This window comes from Mustela erminea, chromosome 6 (assembly GCF_009829155.1).
Source record: "Mustela erminea isolate mMusErm1 chromosome 6, mMusErm1.Pri, whole genome shotgun sequence".
Classification (NCBI taxonomy): Eukaryota; Metazoa; Chordata; class Mammalia; order Carnivora; family Mustelidae; genus Mustela; species Mustela erminea.
In genome coordinates, this window is record NC_045619.1 from 66,030,762 (window position 1) to 66,057,306 (window position 26,545).

At 33.6% G+C, this 26,545-nt stretch overlaps 1 protein-coding gene across 5 annotated transcripts in view; it reads right to left on the reverse strand.

Moving 5' to 3' along the window:
• CCDC91 (coiled-coil domain containing 91) overlaps positions 1–26,545 on the reverse strand; it is a 358,743-nt gene that overhangs the window by 300,264 nt on the left and 31,934 nt on the right. The window contains exon 1 of one of the 5 annotated variants that reach the window (XM_032347554.1): positions 14,544–14,566. The exons of the other annotated variants lie outside the window; for them this stretch is intronic. The gene's annotated coding sequence lies outside the window, so the exon portion shown is untranslated. Of the gene's footprint in view, positions 1–14,543; positions 14,567–26,545 lie in introns of those variants that run through there. 5 annotated transcript variants of the gene reach the window in all.

Consider the following 26,545-nt stretch of genomic DNA (forward strand, 5'->3'; position numbering starts at 1 on the left):
CCAAGGCCAAGTCCAACAGAAGATATGAAGAATGTATTTAATATAAAAAACAAGAAACCAAGCTGGAAGGAAGGAAGGAAGGAAGGAAGGAAGGAAGGAAGGAAGAGGTGGAAGGAAGGGAGAAAGAGGTAGAAGAAATAGAAACTACACAAGAAAATTTTCAAAAAAATTAAAAACTATAACTAGTACTTCTAGAGAGTTAACAATAGAAGATAGTACATCCATGAAATAAGAACAGGAAACTCTAATTTGAGGGTGGGTGGGGAATGAGAGAGGGGTGTGTACCAAGATTAAGGGATTAAAACTAAAAATGATTTCAGAAGTGAAAAAATTGCAGGTAGATAATAAAGCTGAGGAGTATAAAGAAAACGAACATCAGAGTAAATACCTAAGAAAATTAAAAGATCCTGTACAGAATATGCAATATCTAATATTAGGAATTCTAGAAAAACAAAACAGAAAACAAAAGGGAAGAAATCATCAACAAAATAATTCAAGAAAATTTTCTAAACCTAAAAGTATAATTTTCAAATTTAATCCAGGAAAACAGAAGAATAAACCCACACTGAAGCACAGGAGAGACAAAAAGAAGATCCCACAAGCCCTCGAAGAGATAAAATCGTTTTCATACAAAGGACAAAGGACATAATGACATTCGACTTCACAGCAGCATTACTGGAAGGCAAAAAAAAAAGGAAAAATGTTTGTAAAATTTTGAGGAAAATGATTAACACAAAGAATTCTAAAATGAACCAAACCAACAAATAACTAATTTGTGGGAAGACTAAAGTCATATTCATACTGCAAAGCCTCAAAAAAATTATTTGCCGTTCTTTCTTAAAAAGCTATGGAGGGGTACCTGGGTAGCACAGTCAATTAAGCATACAACTCTTGGTTCAGCTCAGGTTATGATCTCAGGATCATGAGATCAAGTCCCCTGTGGGGCTCTCCACTCAGCACAGAGTCTGCTTATGTTTCTCTCTCCCTGTCCCTCAACTCCTCCCCCAACATGCATGCACACAATCTCTTTCTCTCAAATAAGTAAATCTTTAAAACAAACAAACAAAAACAAAACAAAACAAAAAGCTATGCAGTGAACCAAGGGAATAAGACAAGACACAAGGAAGAAATGGGATTAGAAAATAGGTACCCTAACTCAAGTGAAAAGCAAAGGGAATTCTCCCAGAATAATGGTAAAGTGAGTTCCCAAGCTATTTATATAGCAAGGATAAGGAGCAACCCACCTAAATTTGCACAGATCAGAAAGTTCCTGGAAAAGTATTCGAGCAAATCAAATTAATAGACTGTCTCATGTGTTTTACCATACAGGAGAGTAATGTTAAACAACTGGGTGGAAATTCAGAGTTGAATTAGTGATTAAAACATCAACTAAATGAAAACAGAGAGAAAATGGTATGTGAGACAGGAAAAGTAGACATTTTTACAGTACTGTATTTCTTATCTGTGAGTACAATTTACATAACAGTAATAATGAACAAATACTGGCACCAAAATTATCATAAAACCATATTGGGAAGTTAAAAGAAATAAGATGAAATATGTGGTATGGGTGGTTGAAGGGGTGGTAAAAGAGAGCTAAAGCTTCATCTTCCATATTGGAAAGTTGATGGGTATGAAACCGAAAAATCAAGCAGCAGCAATAACACACATGTTAGGGATGCACTGGTAAACACTAAAAGAATCAACTATATGTGCTAAACATCCTGCATCTAAAAAACAAGACACAGAGGGCTAGAAAAGAAGGGCAAGGATATGAGATGGCTGTGTTTCATAACAGGTAATTTACAACTTTAAATTCTGAGCATATATAATTAATTCTTTAAAGACAGTATTAAAAAAATCATGGCACAATGAACCAACCATCTATTCTTTCTATCAAAATACTTGGGGGGAAAAAAAACCCTCAAGGAAAGAAAGTTTTTTTTTTTTAAACAAAACTAACTATAAACAGAAGCTTAAATATTTTAAATTAATATTTAGCCAGTGAAAAAATTAAATTTTTTCATGTTAGTCTTCTTTATGACATTTATTAACATTTATTACAAGTTTATACAAAATGTAAAAGTGTGTCTCAAACACCTGAAGTTCCTAAAAATGGAACTAAATGAAAAAAATTCTAAGAAAAAAGAAATTTAGGTAACTGACTTCAAAAAGTACAATTTCCAGAGATCATCCAGATTATTCTATCGGCCCAAAGTGTCTTAACATTGTCCACTTAGCACTTAATTCAATCTCTATTCCATGTGAAAAACTACTGGCAAACCAGCATCCTCATAATCCCAATATTTTTCCATTTGATCCTGTTTCATGCCATGTTTCCTAGAAGCAAAAGACAAGTGATTTTTTTTTTTTTTCTGACTGTCCTGGGAAAACATAAATTGGTAAAAAGAACCAGAACAAAGGAAGTACACACACACACACACAGAGAGAGAGAGAGAGACAACACCCCTTAGTCAAAGTTAAAAATGAAGAGTCACCAAGACTCAACTAATTTGAAGAGTCTAATCATATAAGATCAGAAGTTCTGGCTTATCTATTATTTCTTTTACCTAATTTCACATAAGCTCTTCCAAGATAGTGCAGGGACCATTTCTTTTACCTACTTTTAACTCTCTGGCACCTTCACCAGAGGAGCACATAGTAGGTCTCAAAGAATACTTTTGAATCAGTGCCTTTGGAATAAATCACTAAATGAAAGCAAAGGAGTTGCTAATAGCTCCCACATGACTTCCCTTCCCTTTTATTTCTCTAAGAAAAACATGCTGGAACTTGAGTAGTAGAGGATCGAGTTGCTAGCACTAAAACAGAGCTTCCCATATTAAGGCCTACATCTTAAAAAATCTTATATTGCTACACTCCTCTGTCTTAAGTATCCAACTATTATTAGCGCTAACAATAATTTTGAAACGTCCCCTATGAAGCTGAATCACAAAATTATTGCTACACTATCAATACTAGTGCCAACAGCAAAATGTCACAAGTTAAAAAAATAACTGAGGTATATATTCACTTCCTGAAAAATATTCTATTCATAAATGATCAGATGGGAAGACATCCCAACCACTAGTAATTCTAGTAACTAAATATTGTCTTTTATATAATTTTCATCTGTACTATCAATTAAGTTTTTGTTTTTGCCAGCCATCATTCAGAAAATTTATACATCCCAGCTGATAACAAGAAACAAAATTGCACAGCACTTTTACATTACATTCTCCAAACCCTTACCTGTTTCCCAGCCTCTTTGGTTACTTCTACCTCCTCCAACTCCTCATAGCAATCCTTCCTCCAACTGATGGATGGATGTCTGATCCTGTCTCATTATCCTGTCCTTCAAAGACTGCATTTAGTCATCATCTTGATGCTCTGCCCAAACTTTGCAAAATTAACCACCTCACTATATTCAGTTATATATTTATAAGCAAATAATAAATACTGTTATATGGCCAACCTACTGTCAACCCAAAATTTTCAGTATATCAATTATACTCTTCCTACCCAACAAAATCTTGACCCTCAATGTTAGGGGTTAGGTATATCACCTCATCTCACATTTTAAAAGAGGACAAGGCCACCTCTGGATAGAGACAAGATTTAAGAAATACTACAGTCTCAGGGTAGCTGGGTGGCTCAGTGGGTTAAGTCTCTGCCTTTGGCTCAGGTAATGATCTCAGGGTCCTGAGATGGAGCCCTGCATCAAACTCTCCGCTCAGCGGGGAGCCTGCTTCCCCATCTCTCTCTGCCTGCCTCTCTGCTAATTGTGATCTCCGTCAAGTAAATTAAAAAAAATCTTTAAAAAAAAAGAAAAAAAGAAAGAAATACTACAGTCTCTTTCTCTTTCTTCTTTACTTTCCTCCAAGAGAAAAATGGTAGTGAGAGCAGGACATCCATAGGTTCTCTACTGGGTGAGATTAATGTATGAAAGTCAACATGCATACACAATATCAGCTCATTGAGTTCCTCACTGGGAACTGTGTGCATAAACATATTATCCCTCTAGTGCAACTCCCATGAGAGAAGCTCATCAGAGAAAAACTTCATTTTCTTAGCATGAAGACATGTTTTTAGCCTGCAACTGGATGAATAAACTTAATTCAGAAGAGAACTTGTAGAAGACCTCATTGCCACCTCAATCCAAACCACATTTACACTAAACTTTTAACAATAAAAGCACTTTTCTGATTCCTATTACTTGGTTCCATTTCTCAATCGATTCAGATCTGGAGTGGTACAAGGCAAATGACAATGTCTCCCAGAAACAATCAACAATATCCAATTACCTGTCTTCTGCCAAGAATTTAAGAGAATTCGCTATAAAATTCATGTTTCCCATCTTCAATAGGATTCACAGTGCTGCCTATCACGCCTATTTTTTCTCTCATTAAGCCACTTTCTCTAATTCTCTAGCAACTATTTCAAAGATTCTCAATGCTCCTCAAACAACCAACCTTCCCATTCCTTCCTGTAACCAAAGCATATAACCAAGCCTCCTGCTAAAACAGAAGGCATTTTAAGAAAGTCCCTTAATGTCTTTCTACCAAAACTGTAGTTACCCGCATCTGTACCAAACTATTCCAGCTTATTCTGCTCACACAGAAAGAGGAATCCCTCTACATTCTTAAAGCTAATTTCTTCATCTGTGTTCTGAGACTTGGTTCTCTCAATTGTGTTTTCTCTTAAATATTTAACTTCCTCCTCTTATTTGACTCCTCCCAAAACACTGAAACATGCTCCAGGTCCTACATCTTTGGAAATGAAACAAAACAAAAACAAAAGCAACACCCCTCTCAACTACAAATTCTTCTCCAACCACAGCCCCCTCCTTTTCACAGCTCAACTTCATAAATGCTCTTTCTTACAGCCCATGCCTGCAACCAATTATCTCCTTTTCACTAAATGCAAAAAGACATTTTCAATTCCTTGTCTTATTTGAACACTAACAGCATTTGACCAGTCTTTCCCTCTCAAAACACCCTACCCCCATTACAAGACAACCATACTTCTTTTCCCTCTTTCTTCCAATTTCTCTGGCTACTTCTTCTCAATCTCCCTTGCAGGCCTTTCTACCTACCCTTTAAATGATGGTGCTCCTAATTAAACACTCCAACCTACCCCTTCTTGTTATCTCAATTCAAACCCACTCCCTGGACTACCTCATTCACTCTGTTGGACTCAACCACAAATACAAGCTAAGAAATCTCTAGTTAAGATCCACCTCCTGAACTCCAGACCCACATAAACAACAGACAATTGATTAGTCTTTTTTCCAGTCTATAAAGCACCTCAAATTCAATACAAGCAAAACTGACCTCAAGATCTCCCCCCGCCCCCACCAAGAATACCTTCACTCAGTGACTGCTACTACCATCTACAAAACAGCTGCCCAAGACAAAATCCTGGAGTCATCTTTGGCTCCTTTGCTCTCACTTCATACAACCAATCACCAAATCCTAAGTCCTAAGTACCTCTAGAATTCATCCATTCCCAGTATCTTCACTCTAGATAAAGCCACCATAGTGTTTCATCTGGTTTATACCATCACCTACAAAACAGTTGTTTCCAGTTTGCTCCTTTTCTACTCCATTCTCCAGTCTGCTACCCAAATGGTCCTTTTAAATACTCACCTAGTTAAAATCTTTCAGTGACTCCTCATCACTTTAGAGATGAAGTCAAAATTCTTAGAATGAATTAATGAACTTCTATAACCTGATTTCTGGTACCATCCTCAACTCTAACACATCCATATCCTGCAATCATGTAAGAGTGTGTATTTTAACCATGGGACTTGGGTCAAATCACCACTTCTCTCTCAACTTCAGTGTCCTCATATGTAAAATGAACACAATGATTAGATAACTTCTAAGATACTGCATTGTAAAAGCCTCTAAAAATACTATTCTATGACTAAAACCAAATTCCTTTTTTCTTCTACTTTCTATTCTGAGTCTGCCATTTTTCAATAATTATTATCATGTTTTAATTCCTCTAAAATGCAGAAATTAGATGTCACCTTATATTCTTTGCTTTCCACCATGGCCAAGTAAATCCTATTTTATTTTCCCCACTCTTTATTTCCTTTCTCTTCTGGTGATCATCTTTCTGATTCAGGTATTTATTGCTATTTCTTAAAAATTACCAGAACTTACTTGTCATCCTTCTCCCCAATCCATTTATCATACTGGACAACTTTTTCTAAAACAAGTGCATTTTAAGCTCTAAGACTATCATCATGAAAGTCTCAACTTCAAAGCTTTCAAACTGAGAATGAAAAATCCATGGTCAATGAGACATGAACTTTGGAGCCTCATATGTAAGCAAAGAAAGCATAAAGACAAAGTTGTGAACTGCACTTGCATTGATCATTAAAAGCAAAAATAAGTCCTATAAAACACCTACAATTACATCAAAATATTTAGGCAGAAAAGGGCATACTATACAACAAAAATACAGGAAAAAAAGTTATACAACAACATAGTAAAAACAGTGTTGCCATTATCAGGTGCAGAAGATCACAAATTTAATATTCTCCCCAATAAAGACAGTGTTTTATTTCTTTCATGGTTTTATATGTTCTCATTTATGTTTCTTCTGTTTACAGTGAAATCTCATTTATCTGGATAAATATATCTAATAATCACATCTACCTAGAATATGTTATTCTGATACAATAACCACAAAACTATTTTGGGTAGACAAGAGTGAAATTGTAAACTTAGTGTCTCAGTGCTCAAATACGTTATTCACAAATAGCTTTGCTCACTTTTGTATTAGACCTAATTAGAGGTCCCCAGTGCCTCCCTGACCATATCTATAACTCCCCCTGACTTACTCTGTTCTAGCTACATGGCCTCCCTGTCATATCCCTGTTTCAAGAAATCTGGCTGTTATTATTATTATTATTTTGTTTCTAATAAAATCAGCTTATGGAAACCCACCACCAAGCATAAAACTAAAGATCTTAACCATAAATTACATGCAAACCCTCCCTAGGGCACAATCCTCCATTCATTTTTCATCATTCCCTTGCTTTCAAAAATAGTTTCATTTTATCTTTATCTACTAATGAAAAGCACACTACTTCTAATCTGGCTATTTTTAAAGGGTGTCCCATGACATATAAATTAGGGAGACCTAAGTTTTTTGCATATTATGTCATTAATATTATTTCAGCTATCATTCCTTTTTTTACTATATAATATACCACAGTTTATTCAGTCACTTTCCTGTCAGTAGATATTTGAGTGTCTATTTTGTTACTGAGAGCAGAGCTGCTATGAACATTTTCCAACACATTTACTTTTGTATATATACAGTATTTCTCTTGGGTATATGCCTACAAGTAAAATCCCTGGGTTATAAAGTTTGTCTATATTTAGCTTTGCGGGATAATGAAAAACTATTTTCCAAATGGTTGCAGAAATTGTATTTGTTGAAGCAGTATATAAGAATACTGTGAATCTGCATCCTTTCCAACACTTGGTTTTAAATGGTATCCCACTGTGTATCTAATTTGATCTCCCCAATTATTAATGAAGCTGAAATCTCTTCAAATGCTTATTAACCATATATAATTTGTGAAATACCGATTTATAGTTTTTTAATTTTTGCCTGTGCCTTTTGATTTATGCAATTTAAAAAATATTCTTCATATTAATCATTGTCAGCTTTGCATATTGCAAATATCCTCTATTTTAGAACTTATTTTTTCATATCCTTTAAGGTAACTTCTAATGAACAAAATATTTTAGTATGTTAACTGTATTAATCTATTCCATTATAATTTAGCCAAGTTTAGTCTTATTTCTTAAATACTTTCCTATCCCTAGGTCTAAAAGATATATACCTGCATTCTCCAAAAAGTTAATATTTTATTTTTGACATTTAAGTACTTAACCAATCTGCAATTTAACTTTTGTATACAGCAGGTGCAGAGATTCTATTTTTCTTTTGAAAATTTCATTTATTAAATAGTAACTTCTTTCCTCATTAATCTGATATGCCATCTTTACCATATACCAAAGCTCCTCAAATGTGTGGACTGGTTTCTGGCTGTAGGATTATTTCAGTAGACATAAAGTCTTTATGATATTGAGCCATTTGCCCATAAACATGGTCTATCTTATGACTCAAATTAGAATGAGTCTTTTTTTAATGCCTGTTAATAGAGTGTTAAAATTTTCCCTAAAGAAGTCTTACATCTCTCCTGCTATATTATTGCTAATGATATCCTACAATACCATTTAATGTCTTCTTTTAAAGTATGTTTACTAGCTGTTTGTCACTATTTTATAACAACACAATTAACTTCCGTATATTAGTCTATCTATATATGGCTATTCATCTTTGCCAAACTCTTCTATCTAATAATTTACCTATATTCTTTTGATTTTATATGTAAATGATCATATTGCCTGCAGATAATACTTTTATTTCTTCCTTTCCAATTCTAATACCTCTAATTCCTTTTTTTTTTCCTTAAAGCATTGATAATGTCCTCCAATACAATGCTAAGTACAGGAAGCAATACAGTGATTATATTTTCCAAAGATGGTAACAAAAATATCTCCCAACTCACATATTCTTCTAAGACTGTATCACTGATACTTCTCCCAATGATTTGTAGAGTCTCTGTCCTCTTCCCTTGAATCTCTGTAGATCATTATATAACTTCCACAACCAATACACCACACCAGAACTAACACTGTATAACTTCCCCATATAGGTCATAAAACTGCACTGCATTTCTGCCTTGTGCTCTAGTACTCCTTGCTCTTAAACCCAGTTTCCATGATGTGAAAAAGGCCAAACACACCATTTGGAGAAATCACATGTAAATTTTCCAAATTATTGCCTAATTTAGTTCCCAGACTACCAACTAAAATCAAATAACCAGATAGATGAACATACTTCCAGATGATTCCAGCCCCTAGCCATCAAGTCTAGTGTTCAAGTCATACTACTGATATATTATAAAGGGTGGACTAGTAACAAACCTTCTTATTCTGCACTGTACAAGTTTCTTTCAGAATCTATTAGTTGTTTTGTCCTTAAGTTTGAGATGATTTCTTATGTAACAGTGATAACTACAATGGGGGTTATAACAGCCATGCCTACATCATTCCTGTTTTTAAAGGAAATGTTTTTAATATTTCCCCACTTTAAAAGATATCTGCTAATGACTGTTTTTCTTAATTGTCCCAACAGATTAAAGAATTTTCCTCTTTTCCTAATTATTAAGCATTCTTACCATGAATTTACAGTGATTATTAAATGCTTTTTTGTATTTATTGAAATTAACATGATTTTTCTTTTAATCTATTAATGTCATCATTTACATTCATGGATCATATACTAGTAAAACATTCTTGTACACCTGAAATAAACCAAATGTGGTAAAAGTGTATGCCTTCTTTCATAAAGTTGGTTTCAATGTGTTATTACCTTACTTGAGATTTCTACATCTACATTCTTGAGGGACATATATCTGTAATTTTCATTTCTCGTAATGTCTTCATCTGTTTTAGGTGTATCATGGTTATGTGGGGCTTTCAGAACTAGTTGGTACAACATCCCTCCTTTTCTATTAATTAAAAGACATTGCAATAGACTGGAATAATCTATTCCTTAAAATTTTGGTAGAAATTTGCTTAGCAAACATCTGGGCTGTTGCTTTCTTTGTGGGACGATTCAATTTCTTATAATTATAGGATGATTCAGACTTTTAATTTCTCCCTCAATTTTTGTAAGTAATATTTTTCTAGAAATGTGACTATTCTGTTTTAAAAAATAGTTGGCACAGAGTTGCTAACAGTATTGTCATTATCTTTTTTATTGTGGTAAACATAACATTTATTATCTTAACCATTAAGTGTACATTCATACTGCTGTGCAATCATCACTATCCATCTTCAGAACTCTTTTCATCTCACAAAACTGAAACTCTAAACCATTAAACAAATCCCCATTCCCCTCTCCTCCGGTCCCTGACAGCCATTCCTCTACTTTGCCTCTATAGTTTTGACTCCTCTAAGTGTATCACATAAGTGGAATAATACAGTATTTGCCTTTTTTTGACTGCTTATTTCACATAGCATCACGACCTCAAAGTTCTTCTGTTTCGTTGCACGTGTCAGAAATTCCTTTTTTTTTTCTTGAGAGGAAGAGAGAGAGAGAGAGAGCGCTTGAGAGCGCATGTGGGGGAGGTGAGGGGGGTAGAGGGAGAAGGAGAGAAAGAATCTTAAGCACGCTACACAACCACCCCAGAGCACAATACAAAACTCGATCTCACAAACCTGGGATCATGACCTGAGCTGAAATCAAAACTCAGACATTTAACCAACCAGACACTCTGTTACTACTTTATTTTTAAGGCTGAATAGTCTATTGAATACCACAATTTGCTTATCCATTCATCTTTCTATAGGTATTTGGATTGCTTCCAGGTTTTACTTATCATGAAAAATATTGCTATTAGTATTAGTGTACAAATATCTCTTCAAGAACCTGTTTTCATTCTTTTGGGTATATCCCCTGAAGAGGAATTGCTGGGTCATCTGGCAATTCTAGTTTTACTATTGAGGAACTACTATACTGTTTTACACAATAGCTGTGCCATTTTGCATTCCCAGTAACAGCACACAAGGGTTCCAATTTCTATACATCCTCATCAACACTTGGTATTTTTTTTTCAATAATAGCTATCTTATTGAATATGAGGTAGTACCTCGTTGTTTTGATTTTCATTAATAGTTAATGATGTTGAGCTTCTTTTCATATGCTCATTTGTGTATCTTCTTTGAAAAAAATTTTTGAAAAATTTCTATTTGAAATTCTTTGAATTTCTTTGAAATTCTTTGAAAAAATTTCTTTGAAAATTTGAAAACACTTTTTGAAAAAATTTCTTTGAAAAAATTTCTATTCAAGTCCTTTACCAATTTTTTAATCTGCTGGTTTGTTTTCAGTTGTTACATTTTAGGAGCTCTGTATATATTCTGGATTTTAATCCTTTATTTGCAAATAGTTCCTCCCATTTTGTGGGTTATCTTTTACACTGTTGATAGTTTATATCCTTCATGCACGAACTTTTTCCATCAAGACTAATTTGTCTATTTTTTTTTTCTTTCGTTGCCTGTGCTTTTAGAGTTACATCCAAGATACCATAGTTAAATCCAATGTCAACGTTTTGCTCAATGTTTTCTTTTAAAAGTTTTATAGTTTTAGATCTCATTTGGATCATTACGAATTATTTTTTGTATACAGTATTAGTAAAGAGTCCAACTTCATTCTGCTGCATGTGGATATCAACTTTTTCCAGCACTATTTGTTGAAAATACTATCTTTTGCTCATCCAGTGGCCTTGGCACCCCTACCAAAAAATCACTTCACCAAATATGAGAGGGTTTATTTCTGGGTTCTCCCTTCTAGTTCATGAATCGATACATCTGTCTTTCTGCCAATACCACACTGTTTTGATTGCTTAGTTTGTAGTAAGTTTTAAAATTAGAAAGTGTTCGTCATCCAGCTTTGTTCTTTTTTCAGGTCCATTTTGGCCTTTCAAGGTCCCTCAAGATTCCATATAAATTTTAGGATGGGTTTTTATATTCTGAAAAAAAAAATCATTGTGATTTTGATGGGGATTGCATTAAATCTGCAGATCACTTAGGTTAGTATTGAAATCTTAACAATCTTAAGTCTTACAATCCATGGACACGGGATTCCTTTCCATTTATTTATGTCATCTTTCTTTCAGGAATGTTTTATAGTTTTCATCGTACAAGTCTTTCACCTCCTTAGTTAACCCCTGAGTATTTTATTCTTTTTTATGCTACTATAAATGGAATTGTTTTCTTAATTTCCTTTTCAGATTGTTCATTGTTACTATATAGAAAGGCAACTGGTTTTGTGTGTTGACTCTGTATCCAGCTACTTAGCTGAATTCATTTATTAATTCCAACAGTTTTTTGTGTGTAATTTCAGGATTTCCTAAGTATCATTATCATCAGTGAACAAGACAATTTTACCTCTTCATTTCTGATTTAGATAGCTTTTATTTCTCAATATCTTTTAAATCTCTGATTTAACTGTAGTTATGTGTCTTTTTTATTCTATATATACTAGGTTCTATATATGTCCCCAGAATGTACTATTTAGATCCATATTCTTCTGGGTTTTTGTTTTGTTTTTGCTTCAACTATTAATAATCACAAGTGAGTTAAAATTTCTAACTATTATAGTAGAGGAACCACTTTCTCCTTACATTTCCATCTATTTTTTGCTTTATATTTGATGCTTAACATTCTTTATGAATTTAACTTTTTATCCTTATAAAATGATCAAGTCCTAAAATGACTTTTTAAGTTGACTTTGGCTAATATTAATACAGGTAGCCAGTTTTTTTTTTTTTTAAGCTTTAAGACTTTGCATTAACTATCCTTTCTACCTAGAATACTCTTTCCTCAGATAGCTGCTTGAGTTTCTTACTTCCACCAAGTCTTTGCTCAAATATCATTTCCATTGTAACTACCCAATTATAAATAAAACCTTCCGCTCAGTATTCCTAATTCTTCCTTCCCTACACAGCACTTATCATTTAACATACTTTATTTATCTATTTCTTGATTTTATGATTATTGTTTTTCTCCCTGACACACACAAAATATAACCTCACAAGAACAAGCAGTTGCCAGTTTTGGTCATTAATGTATCTCCAACACCTAGGAGTGACTGGCATAGAGGTTGTACTCTATTCTTGTTAAATGAGTAAAACTCTATTTTTTTTTTTTTAATGAATAAGACTCTCAACCTCAAAGATTATCAGGGAAATACAAATTTTAAAACAATGAAATTCTACTACCACTTTATACCCACTGAACACACACAAAAAATTAAAAGTAGTTAATAACAATCCAAATGTTTATCATGAAGACCTCCACTAGGTACCCAAAAGAAAGACATGGTAAAAGCTCCATGTGCATATGAAAAAAATGTATATTCTGAAACTACTAGGTATAGCAGTCTACAAATGTCACTAGGTCACGCTGATTGAAGTGCTGTTCAGGGCACCTGGGGGACTCACTCAGCTAAGCATCTGACTCTTGGTTCAGCTCAGGTCATGATCTCAGAGTTGTGAGATCAAGCCCTGCATAGGGCTCCACACTGAGCATGGAGCCTGATTAAGATTCTCTCCCTCCCCTTCTGCCCCTCCCACCAAAAAGAGTACTGTTCACCATTGTGAATATGCCTTTTTGTCCTCACAGTCACTTTTTCCTTCATATATTTTGAAGCTCTGTTATTAGGTGCATATATATTTAAGATATAAGGTTTAAAGGAAACTCTATGCAGATTCCTGAAGTTAGTTCCCTGCAACTCCCTCTACAATATCCCGTCTGCAAATTTCAAATGCCTCATGATTCCCTAAACTCCAATCTCTGTTTCCACTACCCATCAAAATCACAATCCCTAGCTAGTTTACAATTCCTTAGGTCAGGGAAAGTGTACTCAGGTAAAAAGCTAGGGAGAATATGAAGTTAACTTGCTGTTTTGTTTTCTATTTCTCAAGGATCACAGTCCTGTGCTGTCTCTTATTGAATGCTTGAAAATAGTTGTTTCATATATCTTGTCCAGTATCATAGTCATTTATAACAAGATGGTAATCTAAACTGTATTATTTATTCCATCATAGCCAAATCTAGAAGGTTCTTGGTTTACTTTTTTATTTCTATTGTTCAGTCCATTTTCCTATTTTTTAGTCTATTTTCCTATTAAGTTAAATTATAACAATATGTATTTGGCCTATGTATGTATACACACACACACACACACACACAGATATATATGCATACAAAGAGAGACAAAGAATAATTTTTTTTAAATGTGGTAAAATGTTAACATTAGGGAAATCTGGATGAAGAATATACAGGAATCATTTGGACTGCATATAACTCTTCCATACATCTTCAAGTATTTCAAAAAACAAACAAACAAAAAAGAAATACAATGCCATATGAAAAGGTACAGACTGGGAGAAAATATCTACAAACCACATATCTGCTGACAAAGGACTCAGGTCCATATAATGAACTCTCAAAACTCAATTGTTAAAAAAAAATCTAGGGGCGCCTGGGTGGCTCAGTGGGTTAAAGCCTCCGCCTTCGGCTCAGGTCATGATCCCAGGGTCCTGGGATCGAGCCCCGCATCGGGCTCTCTGCTCAGCAGGGAGCCTGCTTCCTCCTCTCTCTCTGCCTCCTTGTGATCTCTGTCTGTCAAATAAATAAATAAAATCTTTAAAAAAAAAAAAATCCAAACAACCTAATTAGAAAATGGATAATATAGATAAACATTCCACCAAAGAGGATATACAAAGAGAAATGACAACTAAGCAAATTAAAAAACATTCAACATTTCACTAGGTATTAGCATAATGCAAATTAAGAAAACCATGAGATATTGCTATACAACTATTACAACAGCTAATATAAAAAGCAGTGAGAGGGGAAAAAAAAAAAGGAGTCAGAGGCACCTACATGAGTCAGTTGGTTAAGTATCTGACTCTTGATCTCAGTTTAGGTCTTGATCTCAGTGTCTTGAGATCAAGCTCTGTGTTGGGCTCCACACTGGGAGCTCCCCAACCCACAAAAAAGAAAAAAAAAAAAAAGCAGTGACAACACCAAATGTTGGCAAGAATACAGAGAAACTGGATCTTTCAAACAATGATGGCACAAATGTACAATGGTACAGATAACTCTGGAAAAAATATTTGTTAGTTACTTTAAAAACTAAACATATACTTACCACAAGATCTAGGAATAAGATCTTCTGGGCATTTTTCCCAAAGAAAGGAAAACTTATATATCCACACAAAAATCTGTACATGACTGGACACGGCTTTATTTTTAATATCCAAAAACTGGAAACAATAAAAATGCCCTAAAATAAGTAGATATTAAACAAACTATGCCACATCCACACCACTGAAGCATTAGCATTAAAAGGAGAAAAAAAGAGCACTACTGAAACAACTAGTTGAATGGATGTCAAGGGCATCCTTGACATGAGTAAAAAAAAAAAAAAATTAAAAAGCTAATCTAAAAAGGTCACATGTGGTATGATTCCATTTATATAACATTGTCAGAATAACAAAATTATAAATATGGAGAAGAAATGAATGGTGTCTAGAGGTTAGGGGGTGGAGGGGAGGGAGTAGGACTGACTATAAAAGGGTAGCACAAGGGAGATCCTACTGATGATGGAACAGTTCTCTATTTTGATGAGGGAATGGTGATACGAATCTACAGATGGGATAAAATGACACAGAATTATAGACACACATTCTGTGACTCTCAGTTTTCCTGTTTATATTACCCTGTACTTGCATAAAATATAACCATTTGGGAACTGGAGGAAAAGTAAGCAGAACTTCTCTGTTAATAAATCTACAATTATTTCAAAATAAAGTTTTTCTTTTAATTCTACATATATTCAAAAAGTTAAAGTATGAACTTTGTTAAAATAAAACTTAAATGTGTCCTTTTTAAAATGTTTTGACTTACACTGCATTTTACCTTTGAATTGGTTTGCCAATTTTATCATGTATCTTCCTTACTTTCATACTGTATTAATTCTGTATTAATTCTGAATGTTTTAAAAACATTAACATCAATGACCTGAAGAAAAAGAGGTATGTCCATTTTGTAGCATCAATACAACTTATCTCAGTCCTTTTTACAAACGGTGCCACAAATTATTAGACAAGCAAGCAAAAAAAGAAAAAGAAAAAAAAAAAACAAAGAAGTCAAGAAGTCAAGAGAGAAATCAACAAAACTAGGCCAAGAGATGATCCAAATGATAGGAACATTTAAAAAAAAAAAAAAAGAGGGCGCCTGGGTGGCTCAGTGGTTAAGCCGTTGCCTTCGGCTCAGGTCATGATCTCAGGGTCCTGGGATCGAGTCCCGCATCGGGCTCTCTGCTCAGCAGGGAGCCTGCTTCCTCCTCTCTCTCTCTCTCTGCCTGCCTCTCTGCCTACTTGTGATTTCTCTCTGTCAAATAAATAAATAAAATCTTTAAAAAAAAAAAAAAGAAAGAAAGAAAGAAAAAGTAACTGTGCTTAATGTAAGAGTATAATGGAAAGATAGAACATTCATAAGTAGATATCAACAGATATATGGAAACCATCAAAAATAAAAGTAAAATGGAAATGCTGATAATGAAAACCACAGTACCAGAGAAGAAACTTCCTTTTGACTTATCAAACTGCACAGAGTAGAAGAAAAAAATCAGTAAACTTAAAAATAAATCAAAAGACTACCTAAATTTAAATACATACAAACAGACCCTGAGGAAAAGAAAAAAAACTATGGCTGGTCATGAGCTGCAAAACAGTATCAGAGGGTCTATAATATTTGTAATTAAAATCTTAGAAAGAGAAGCCAAAGAGAATGAGACAAAAAAATATCTGAAAAGATGATGGCTGAAAAATTTTCAAAATCAGTTAAAGACAACAAACACAAATCAAGAAAATTCAGACCACCAATGTCAGATAAATACAAAGGGCACAAACTCTCATAAAACCTAAGGTGAGGTAAGATACACCACAAACACCTAAAAACAATAAAGTATATGAGAGATTTGGAAAGATCTCTCAAAATAAGATGAAGGAGGAAGAGCAAATTCTATTTCTTTTTCTGCTCTTTATTCCTCATACCTTCATTCAGATTCAAAGAGTTTGTAAAGATTTCAATCATCACATAATAATGTACAATGCCTAAGCTATTAATAGAATTGGCTGTCTGAATCTATAACAATACTGTGACTTAAAGAAAGGATGAAACTATCCTAATTACTTCCAAAGACCCAAAGTTTTTCTCCTAGTAAGAAATAATGGTACATGAAACCAAAGATTTCTCATTAATAAATCAAGAAAAACTTGAACTTTTGGAGTAAGATATTGATTTAAAAAATGCCCAGTCGGTTCCAAATTTAAACAGCCTGCAAATGCCTAAAGACATAATTTTTAAATGTTTAATCACAAACAAAATCTATATACATTAATTTTTAATATGAGTATTTAAATTGGATTTATAGCATTTAAGCCATATTTTTCTCCAGAATTTGTCAGAACAATATAAAAACAATTCATTATACTCTCCCCTATAGTATTTTCATTTTATCCTATTCCATCCCAGTACTTAAATACATACATTATTTAAATTATACATGAGACTATAAATTATTTTTTCATATATTACATCATAAATACAGTTCACAGTCATTAATGGCTTAATAATTACACTCTTCATAACTGTATTATTAATATCTGCATAATATTCCATCAACATAACAATTTAACCATTCTCCTTTCCAAAAGAATATAATAATTAATACCACTACATGCAATTTTTAAAATTTTTTCATATATATAAATACATAAATCCATGATTTTAACTTTAATGCATAGATATGATCATACTACCATGAAACTTGTTTTTAATTCACCTTTCTTCTTACTTTGCAGACATGATTCCCAACCTCACATACCTCTCCCTTCCTCCTACCCCCCATGTTAGCTCCACCCATCACCCACCCAAATGGTCCAAGTTAACAACCTACTATGTACCTAATCATATCTCTATTCTCATATAACATACACAGATATGTACTCTCATTTTCACATCTACATATATAATGGTACTGTCACTACATTTTTTAATATAAAATATCATGCACTTTTTCAATCTTATTTTTCTCACTTAATAATATCCAAATTCCCCACAAATAATATCCAAATGGAAATCCCTCGTGTATCTGTTTCCCTCTTATTGTTACTAAGCTTTCCTCCTGTAGATGCATAATAGATACATATTTATTCAACCATTCCTCCACTGACAGGCATATACTTAGTTTCCAAATTTTTGACAATACAAATGCTTGTACAGAAACCTATAGGTATATAAGTATGTTTCTATGGGCCAGATTTTTTTTTAAATGCGATTGCTACATCAATCAGTATATAGGTGTGTCTTTGTTTTTGTTTTTAATTTTAACAAGTGTCAGATATTCTTCCAAAAAGGCTCCATTAATCCACATTTCTACCAGCAAAGTACAAAAATAACTTTTCCTTTAGGTCTTTGTCAGCAAAAAATTACTGTTGGTCCTTTCCTTTTTCTTTCTTCCCCCACCCCCGCTACCCCCTGGAAATAAACGGCAGGATCTGAAAGAGGCAATTTGATAGACACAGTAATATTATATCAGTACTTTAATTTGCCTTCTTCTATTCATGAGTTTCAACATCTTTTTACATGTTTTTGCCCACTTGAATTTGCTTCCTCATACCTTTTGCTTACGGTTCTTAAATTGCTTGCTATATGCTCCCTTTTTGTCAATATCTAAGTTGTTATTTCAAATAACAGATCAACTTCGGCCGTCCTCTGAATTGCAAATGTCTTCACCAAACCCACTGTTTATATAGTGTATTTTTTCATTCAGAAGTTAGGTTTCATACAAATATATCTTTTTGTAGGTTTACAGTGGTGGTAAAGGTCTCCTTCACCACAAGAATGCACATGTCCTCTCCTACATTTAAAGAATTTTTACTAAGTCCTTCCATGTGGAATTTATTTTTGTATATCATGTAAGATAAAGACCCAACTTTATTTATCCCAAATGGATAGCCAAATATGCCAGAACTATTTGTTAAATAATACATACACATTAACCTGAACTGAATTTTCATACATAACCTTCTTGTATGTATGGTGATCTATTTCCAGATCCTCTACTTTGTTTCCCCTACTTAATTAATTTCAAAGATTTTTGTTATTATTCATTAAATATCCTTCTCTTGGCCATTATCATATCCCCAGCAGCAAGTCCAATGGCTGACATACTGTAAATGCTCAATAATTATTTCCTATATGAGTGAATAAACCTAGGATAGAGTAATCACATTATAAAACCCTTAACTAAATCATATCTGCAAAAACCTTTTTCCAAATAAGGTAACATTTACAGATTCCAGGGATTAGGAACTGTTACCTTTGGAGGACATTTTTCTGCCTACCACAATGTAAAAAAAAATACATATATATATACATGTAATATACGTATATATAATGCATATATATACATGTATTTTATATATATATAAACAAACTGGAAGAGACTAGCATAACTATTACATATATACTCAGAGTTACATGAAAAATCAAAGAAAATAAGTCAATCACTAATAACACAGTAATACACAAATAAATACACAAATAAAACTACAAATAAATACACAAAAAGAACTACTAATTTTCAATTCATTATAAAATTCCACAGTTGTATATACTTTTACCTACTGTTTTTCTATTAGGGTCATCAGAAACCATACCTACTATATTCAAATGAAAGTGACTAAAGGGAGATAAATGTTCACTTTTGTAAAAGAAGTGCAGCTGTGAACAATTTTCTAGTAAAATGTATCATCAGGGACGCCTGAGTGGCTCAGTCAGTTAAGCATCTGCCTTTGGCTCAGGTCATGATCCCACGGTCCTGGGATGGAGTCGCATATGGGGCTCCCTGCTCAGCGGGGAGTCTGCTGGTCCCCCTGCTTGTGGTCCCTCTCTCTCTCTGACAAATAAATAAATGAAATATTTTTAAAAAATTAAATGTATCGGGACACCTGGGTGGCTCAGTTGGTTAAGTGGATGCCTTCAGCTCGGGTCACGATTCCGGGTCCTGGGATCAAGCCCCGCATCGGACTCCCTGCTTGGCAGAGTCTGCGCTCTCTCTCTCCCTCTGCCTGCCGCTCTGGTTACTTGTGCTCTCTCTCTCTTTCTTTCTCAAATAAATAAATAAAATCTTAAAAAAATAAAATGTATCATCATTATTATACTTACACAAAAGTAAAAAGTATTAAGTATTGAAAACTACTTGACTGCAAAAACATTATTCATATTATATACCTACATTATACATGAAAGAGTATTTTTCAACAAACTGGGGAAAAATCATTCTATAATGCAAGTAAGTCCTAACCATTTCCATAAATCAGATTTTCACATTTTATGTGGTCCTAAATTGGGGCTCACCTGTATTTTATAGGTTTTAAAGATACTCTAGTTACTAAGAAAGGTTTTCATATTTCACCACATGGCCAATTTTAAGGTAACAGGGACTACACATCATTTTACATAATCTGAGCCATGTTTTAATATAGTATATAAACTTTCATGTGAACTGTTTTGAGTACAGCAGTCTCAGTTTTTTGGTTTTTCTACTTCATATGAAAAAATCATACTTCAAGATAAAAATAGTAGATATTAAAATAATTTATAAAATAAAATAATTCAAGCCAAGAAAGATTAAATGGAAGAGAGAAAAGGCAAATTATAATACAACAGTGACATTAAGCTCATAAATATAATTTTATCCTGCTATTAAGAATATCTATATTATATATAAAAGAACAAAGCTGAATAGTAATACTCTTCCACAGAAAATTACCTCTACCTAATACATATTCATATAAAATAAGGGAACTAATTTAATGACTACCAAAAATTATTTATTTCTATGCATTATGTAATAAAACAAAAGTACATAAGAAATTTAATGAGTAATTACTAATAACAATGCTATACAAGTCACTAGGAATAACCAGCCTTTAACTAAAGAGAGGAATCACTTAAAATTATAGTGGATTTAACATGTGAAAGTAATTCCTTTGGGCACCATCAGAAAAGCAGGTACCAGCATCAAACATCACAAGGAAAGGAAGAGTATTTCCATTTCTGCTTTATTCAAAAAATAATTCAACACATTAGTTACATTCATTTCATGCAGATTAAATAGAATTTCTTTGATATAGTCAGTCTCAGATCTAACAAAACAACACTCTAATGTTGGCTGATCTTAATAAAAGTGGTATTACTTCCAAGAGCAAAGCATGGCAAAACCTAGTGAAAGAAGGTATTTCTAATGATCATTTTAGATATTCTTCCCTGCGTCTTCACAGGACATCAAAAAAGATCACAGTGTGTTATTGAAAGAAATGACCTGGAAGATCTGATTTTCCTTTATCATTAGTAATAATAAAGGATACTGTATTTATTTATTTATTTATTTATTTATAAAGATTTAGTTATTTGACAGAGAGAGAAATCATAAGCCGGCAGAAAGGCAGGCAGAGAGAAGGGAGGAAGCAGACTCCCCGCCAAGCAAAGAGCCCAATGCGGGGTTTAATCCCAGGACCCTGGGATCATGACCTGAGCCAAAGGCAGAGGCTTAACCCACTGAGCCACCCAGGCATCCCAGGACACTGTATTTAAAATCAGTGGTAAATTTTACCGATCTTGGGACGCCTGGATGGCTCAGTTGGTTAAGCGGCTGCCTTCGGCTCGGGTCATGAACCTAGCGTCCTGGGATTGAGTCCCACATCGGGCTCCTTGCTTGGTGGGGAGCCTGCTTCTCCCTCTGCCTTTGCCTACCACTCTGTCTGCCTGTGCTGGCATGCTCTCTTTCTCTCTCTCTCTCTGACAAATAAATAAATAAAATATTTTAAAAAAAAAATTTTTACCGATCTATATACTATATACATAAATGACACTACTTCGAGTATAAGTAACAAAGAAGAAAAAAGTTACTTGCAAATTATTTAATTCATTTGAAAATGACCTACTCCACTTAAAACCAAATCACACTGTTGTCTAAAATGTCTGTTACCAAGCTACCAAACGGAATTTGCAGCCTGCCAAAGATTAAAATTCAATTTCATCTATATGTTACTGAATTTTGTTCTTCTCTCTTTTTTTTTAAAATGCTCTGAGAGACTGAAACTCAAACCTACTGGTAAAACAGGAGCTGAACTGATAAATTAGAACTGTCCAGCAGCCATTACTATAATGATGTTGCTGCCAGCATTCTATCCTTCACCAGTTTAACTCTCCAGATGTTTCATATTCATTTACAATTTGAATCAGTTAAATACAGACCCATGTGTTCTTCCAGAGACTGCAATGTTGACATCCACCAGAAATATTCTCGGGCTTTTAAAAATAAAAATGTCATCAATTGTATAGACCATTTAAACCTGTGTCAGATTAAAAATGGCCACAAAATCTTTGGCATGCATCCTACAGAGAAGTGGAGTCTATGCCTCCATGATGGCTTTGACCAGTACTATGTGGCAGAAACAACACTGTACCATTTTCCAGGCTCAGACCTGATGGCTTCAACTTACCGTCCTTTGGAAAACTTGCTCTGGATGATGCCACTCTCCACAGAAGAAATTTGACTATCCTGAGACTCCTATGTTGCAAGGGAACTCAAAATAGCCATGTGGAGCAACCACATGAAGAGAAAATACTTAATGAATCTCCCACTCTTCCAGTAATTGTAGCCTCAGTGCTAGATGACCACAACAGTATATAACCAGCAAAATCCTTCCCAAATTCCCGACCCACAAAATTGTGAATGAAATAAAATGGTTGTTTAATCCTTTAAGATTTGGGGTTGTTTGCTGCACAACAACAGATAACTCAAACAAAACCTATGATTTCATTTTATGAACAAATAAACTCACCATGACAATAGGGAAGACAGCAGACTGCTTGTACGATAATGAAAGTTTTAAAAACTTTTAAATTATAATTTAGTATCTATAGTACAAGTTTCTCTTGTCTTCCATTAAATAACCCATAAGTTAATCATTAAATAAACCTGTACTCCCCATTACTTTTGATTTTTACTGTGTTAAAGAAAGTTTTAAGGCTACTAAGTAAGACATACCCTGCAACTATGCTACCACAGGTTGACCATACACTACTGAGAATCAGTTGTTTTGTTCTTAACATATTTATCCCAGTTTATTTGTTAATATTATTATATAACTTGATTAAATATTTTAAAAATCTTTAAGAATTGAAGTCACTGTTTCCATGAGTAAGTTGAATATTTCATAACAATCCGATAAATTCTAGTTGTTTTTAAAAACACATTTTCAAGAAGCAAGACTATAAAAATTTGGTACAGTAACCACTGGGACTATTTTCAACTGTCTCACTATACTAAAGGAAAATCAAACTAGATATTGAAGACAATAGTTAAAGGTGTGATTTTAAAAAGGCCATGATGAAATCCACTCAGCAGACGTATGCTCACAGGAAAGATATGGACTTAATATCAGAAGGCTGGACTATAAATATAAACTATGTTTTAAGGTATGTACATACCATTTTTATGACTAACCATTCTCACCCAAAAAAAAAAAGAATTTTTTTAAAGATTTTATTTATTTGAGAGAGAGAGACTGTGAGAGAGAGAAAAAGAGCAAGAGAATGGGGAGGAGCAGAGGGAGAAGCAGGCTCCCTGCTGAGCAGGGAGGCCGACATGGAGCTCGATCAAGAGACTCCAGGATCATGACCTGAGCTGCAGGCAGATGCTTAACCTACTGAGCCACCCCAAAAAATATTCTTATAAACAATATCCAATTGAGTTGATTAAGGAGTTTGTGCTATAACCTCTTTTCAGAAAATGTCTTTTAAATTAAGAAATAAGGATGAAGTCTCAGTTTTGCAAGATGAAGAGATCTGTGGATGGATGGTGGTGATGGTTAACACAATGTGGTTACACTTAATACCACTACATTGTAGTGTATAAACAATGAATCTTGGAACACTGAAAAATTTTTTTTTAATTTTTTCAAAAATTAAAATATATATATATATATAAAATAAATAATTTTAAAAAACCACTGACTTGTACACTTTAAAATGGTGAAGACGGTAAATTGCATGTATCATATTGAAATGAACTGACTTAGTAATAATAAAAAAAAATCAAAAACATTATGCTGGGCAGCCTAAGCCACTGACAAAGAGTGCATAATGTGTAATTCCATTTGTAGGAAGATCAAGAACAGGTAAAACTAATCTATGTAAAAGAAATCAGAAGAGTGAATCAGGGGATGAGGTAAATGGTGTAGAGAAAGAGAGTACAAGGGGACCTGAAGAACTTTCTGGGGAAATGGAAATGTTTTAGATCTTAATTAGAGTATATAGTAAAAAGAGAACACAACAAATTATATGCCTCCTATGGGTACATTTCACAATATATGTAAATTACACGTTAGTTTTTTAAACAGGAGAGCAACAAATGAAAACTGAAGAATTTAGTCTAGAAATTAATTGATGAGAACTATCCCCTGAAAACAACATATGTAATGGCATTTTTTAACCATCACACAGAGCAGCTTATTGAAAGGTAAATTCCTAGCTGGTAACAGGCCATGCTACAATTTCTGACTAGTCAATCATAAGGGTTTTAAAGGTAAATAAAACATCACCATTCTTGATTACTTAAACTAAAACAAGGTATCTAAAAGGACTATAAGATTTAGCTTCCCTCAGATTAGCCCTGTTTTTCCATCTGACTAATCCCCCAGCCCCTCCAATTCAAGTCAATTCAATTTAATTCAACAAACCCACTTACTCTGTATAAATTATGTGAGAAGCTAAGAGTAACAACACAAAGATGATTATAAAGTAACTTCAATCCTCAAGGCATTTATAATCAAGTAGATGGCACTGCACAAGTAGGTGACAGCTACAAGAAAAGACTTCATAGTACCTGCAGTATTCCGATTGTAACCCTATTGAATTCAAACCACTATTTTGAAAGGTGAGTTTTGTTTTTTTTAAAGAAAGTCAAAAGAGCAGTAAGTGGCTCAAGTAGACTTATCCCCCATTCTTCCCTTTTTACCAATGAAGAGAAAATTTCATAGATAGCTCTGTGCTTCCAAGAAATTTGAGAATACAAACACAGTTCCTGTAGACTCTACAAGTAAAAGATAGAAAATTCATGGTTACAATTCTATGAGTAGATGAGTAAATGCTTCACCATATTTCTACTAAGGATATCCACTTTGACAAACCATTGACCATCAATGTTCCTGGCAATATATAGACAATCAGATTTTAGACTTTTCTAGAGTGAATTATTCTACTATAAAAACTAAAACTCTAAAATTAGAATTATGAAGTGAGAGAAAACATCACAATCTGAATTCTACTTACACAAAACCACATGATTTTCAATGCCAAGCTCTTAATTTACAGCTGGGAAAATCACCATTGAAGATAGCCGAGCCTAGATCAGATTCACTCAACATAAAACCAGATACAGACCTCAAATTACATGTGACATCTCCAGCCACTCATATAAATAAGAATAATGCAAGTTGAAAGACAATAAATTTACCTAGACCTTTCTAAACTGGCCCCCCTAATGTTACACAATGTACTTCTCCTAAAATTCTCAAGTAAATTAGAAGGAAGAAAATATACATATCTTCGTTTAAGTACAATTAAAAATCTAAAATTACTAATTTCAATTCTTCTAGGATAATTCCTTGGAACAAAGCAAGATATTCTAGATCTTGAAATACACCTGTCATTTTAAAAACAAAAAGAAAAACCCACTGGACTCAGGATACCAACTCTCGGCACATCATCTCAGAACTCTTCCCTGAAAAACCTGTGACAAGTAAACAGGAACAAACTGTACAAAGGACGTACAAAGATATTTCCTTAGTTGTTTGCTTAATCGCCTACTGATTTTCCCACAAGTTAATAAAAACCAATGTAACTCAACAGGAATCTGTCTGCAAGTATAAAATCACTTTACATTATTTGGCTTCAAAAGTTTGTACCCTATGGAAAATCCATTCGAAATTTTACCTGGCATGTACATACTAAAATATTTTGTTTGTCATTTGAAGCCACACCAGATTCCAACCCAAGAGACAAGATTTCCAGTTTATTTTTCACAACCCACATGTTCAAAATCCAAAATTACAACGTTAAAAAAAAGTATTGTTAAAATTCTGTAATAGTAGTAGAGCCAGTTAGTCACCATATGGTCACTATTTGGGGGGTATTTTTTGAGGCTTATAATATCCATAATATATAGCATTTCAATATCTAAATTAAGTACTCAAACATATTAAGCTAACCTTGGAAATCTAATGTAAAAGTTCTTTCTAGGTTAGGAATAGAACCTAAATTAGCTCAAATACTATAAATTAAATAATATAATAACATGATTTCTTAAAAAGAACAGAAAATGGTGATGATTAGCTCTCATGGTGGGAATATTTAAGTTGAATACTGAGGAATATATAGAAGCCAGTTTTCCTGTTAGTCAAGAAAGATAAAAAACATTCCTGACAAAAGAACATGTGAGAAGGGACAGGTATAAAAAAACAAAAAACAAAAGAAAACAAAAAACAAAAGAAAACAAAAAACAAAAGAAAACAAAAAATGTAGTACGGCAACCCAGAAAGTATAACAAATAGTGTGAAATTGTTGGATGATGCAGTAAATATGGCAGGAGAATAAGCACAAATGAAGCTGCTGGTTAAGTGGCCAGGAGCCAAATTGTGAAAGGCCATTCCACAGAGACTAAAAAGAGGTCACAGAATAATAAAAATAACTTTCTTTTACAATGTACTAATTTGTACCAGACACATACCTAAACTCTTTAGATA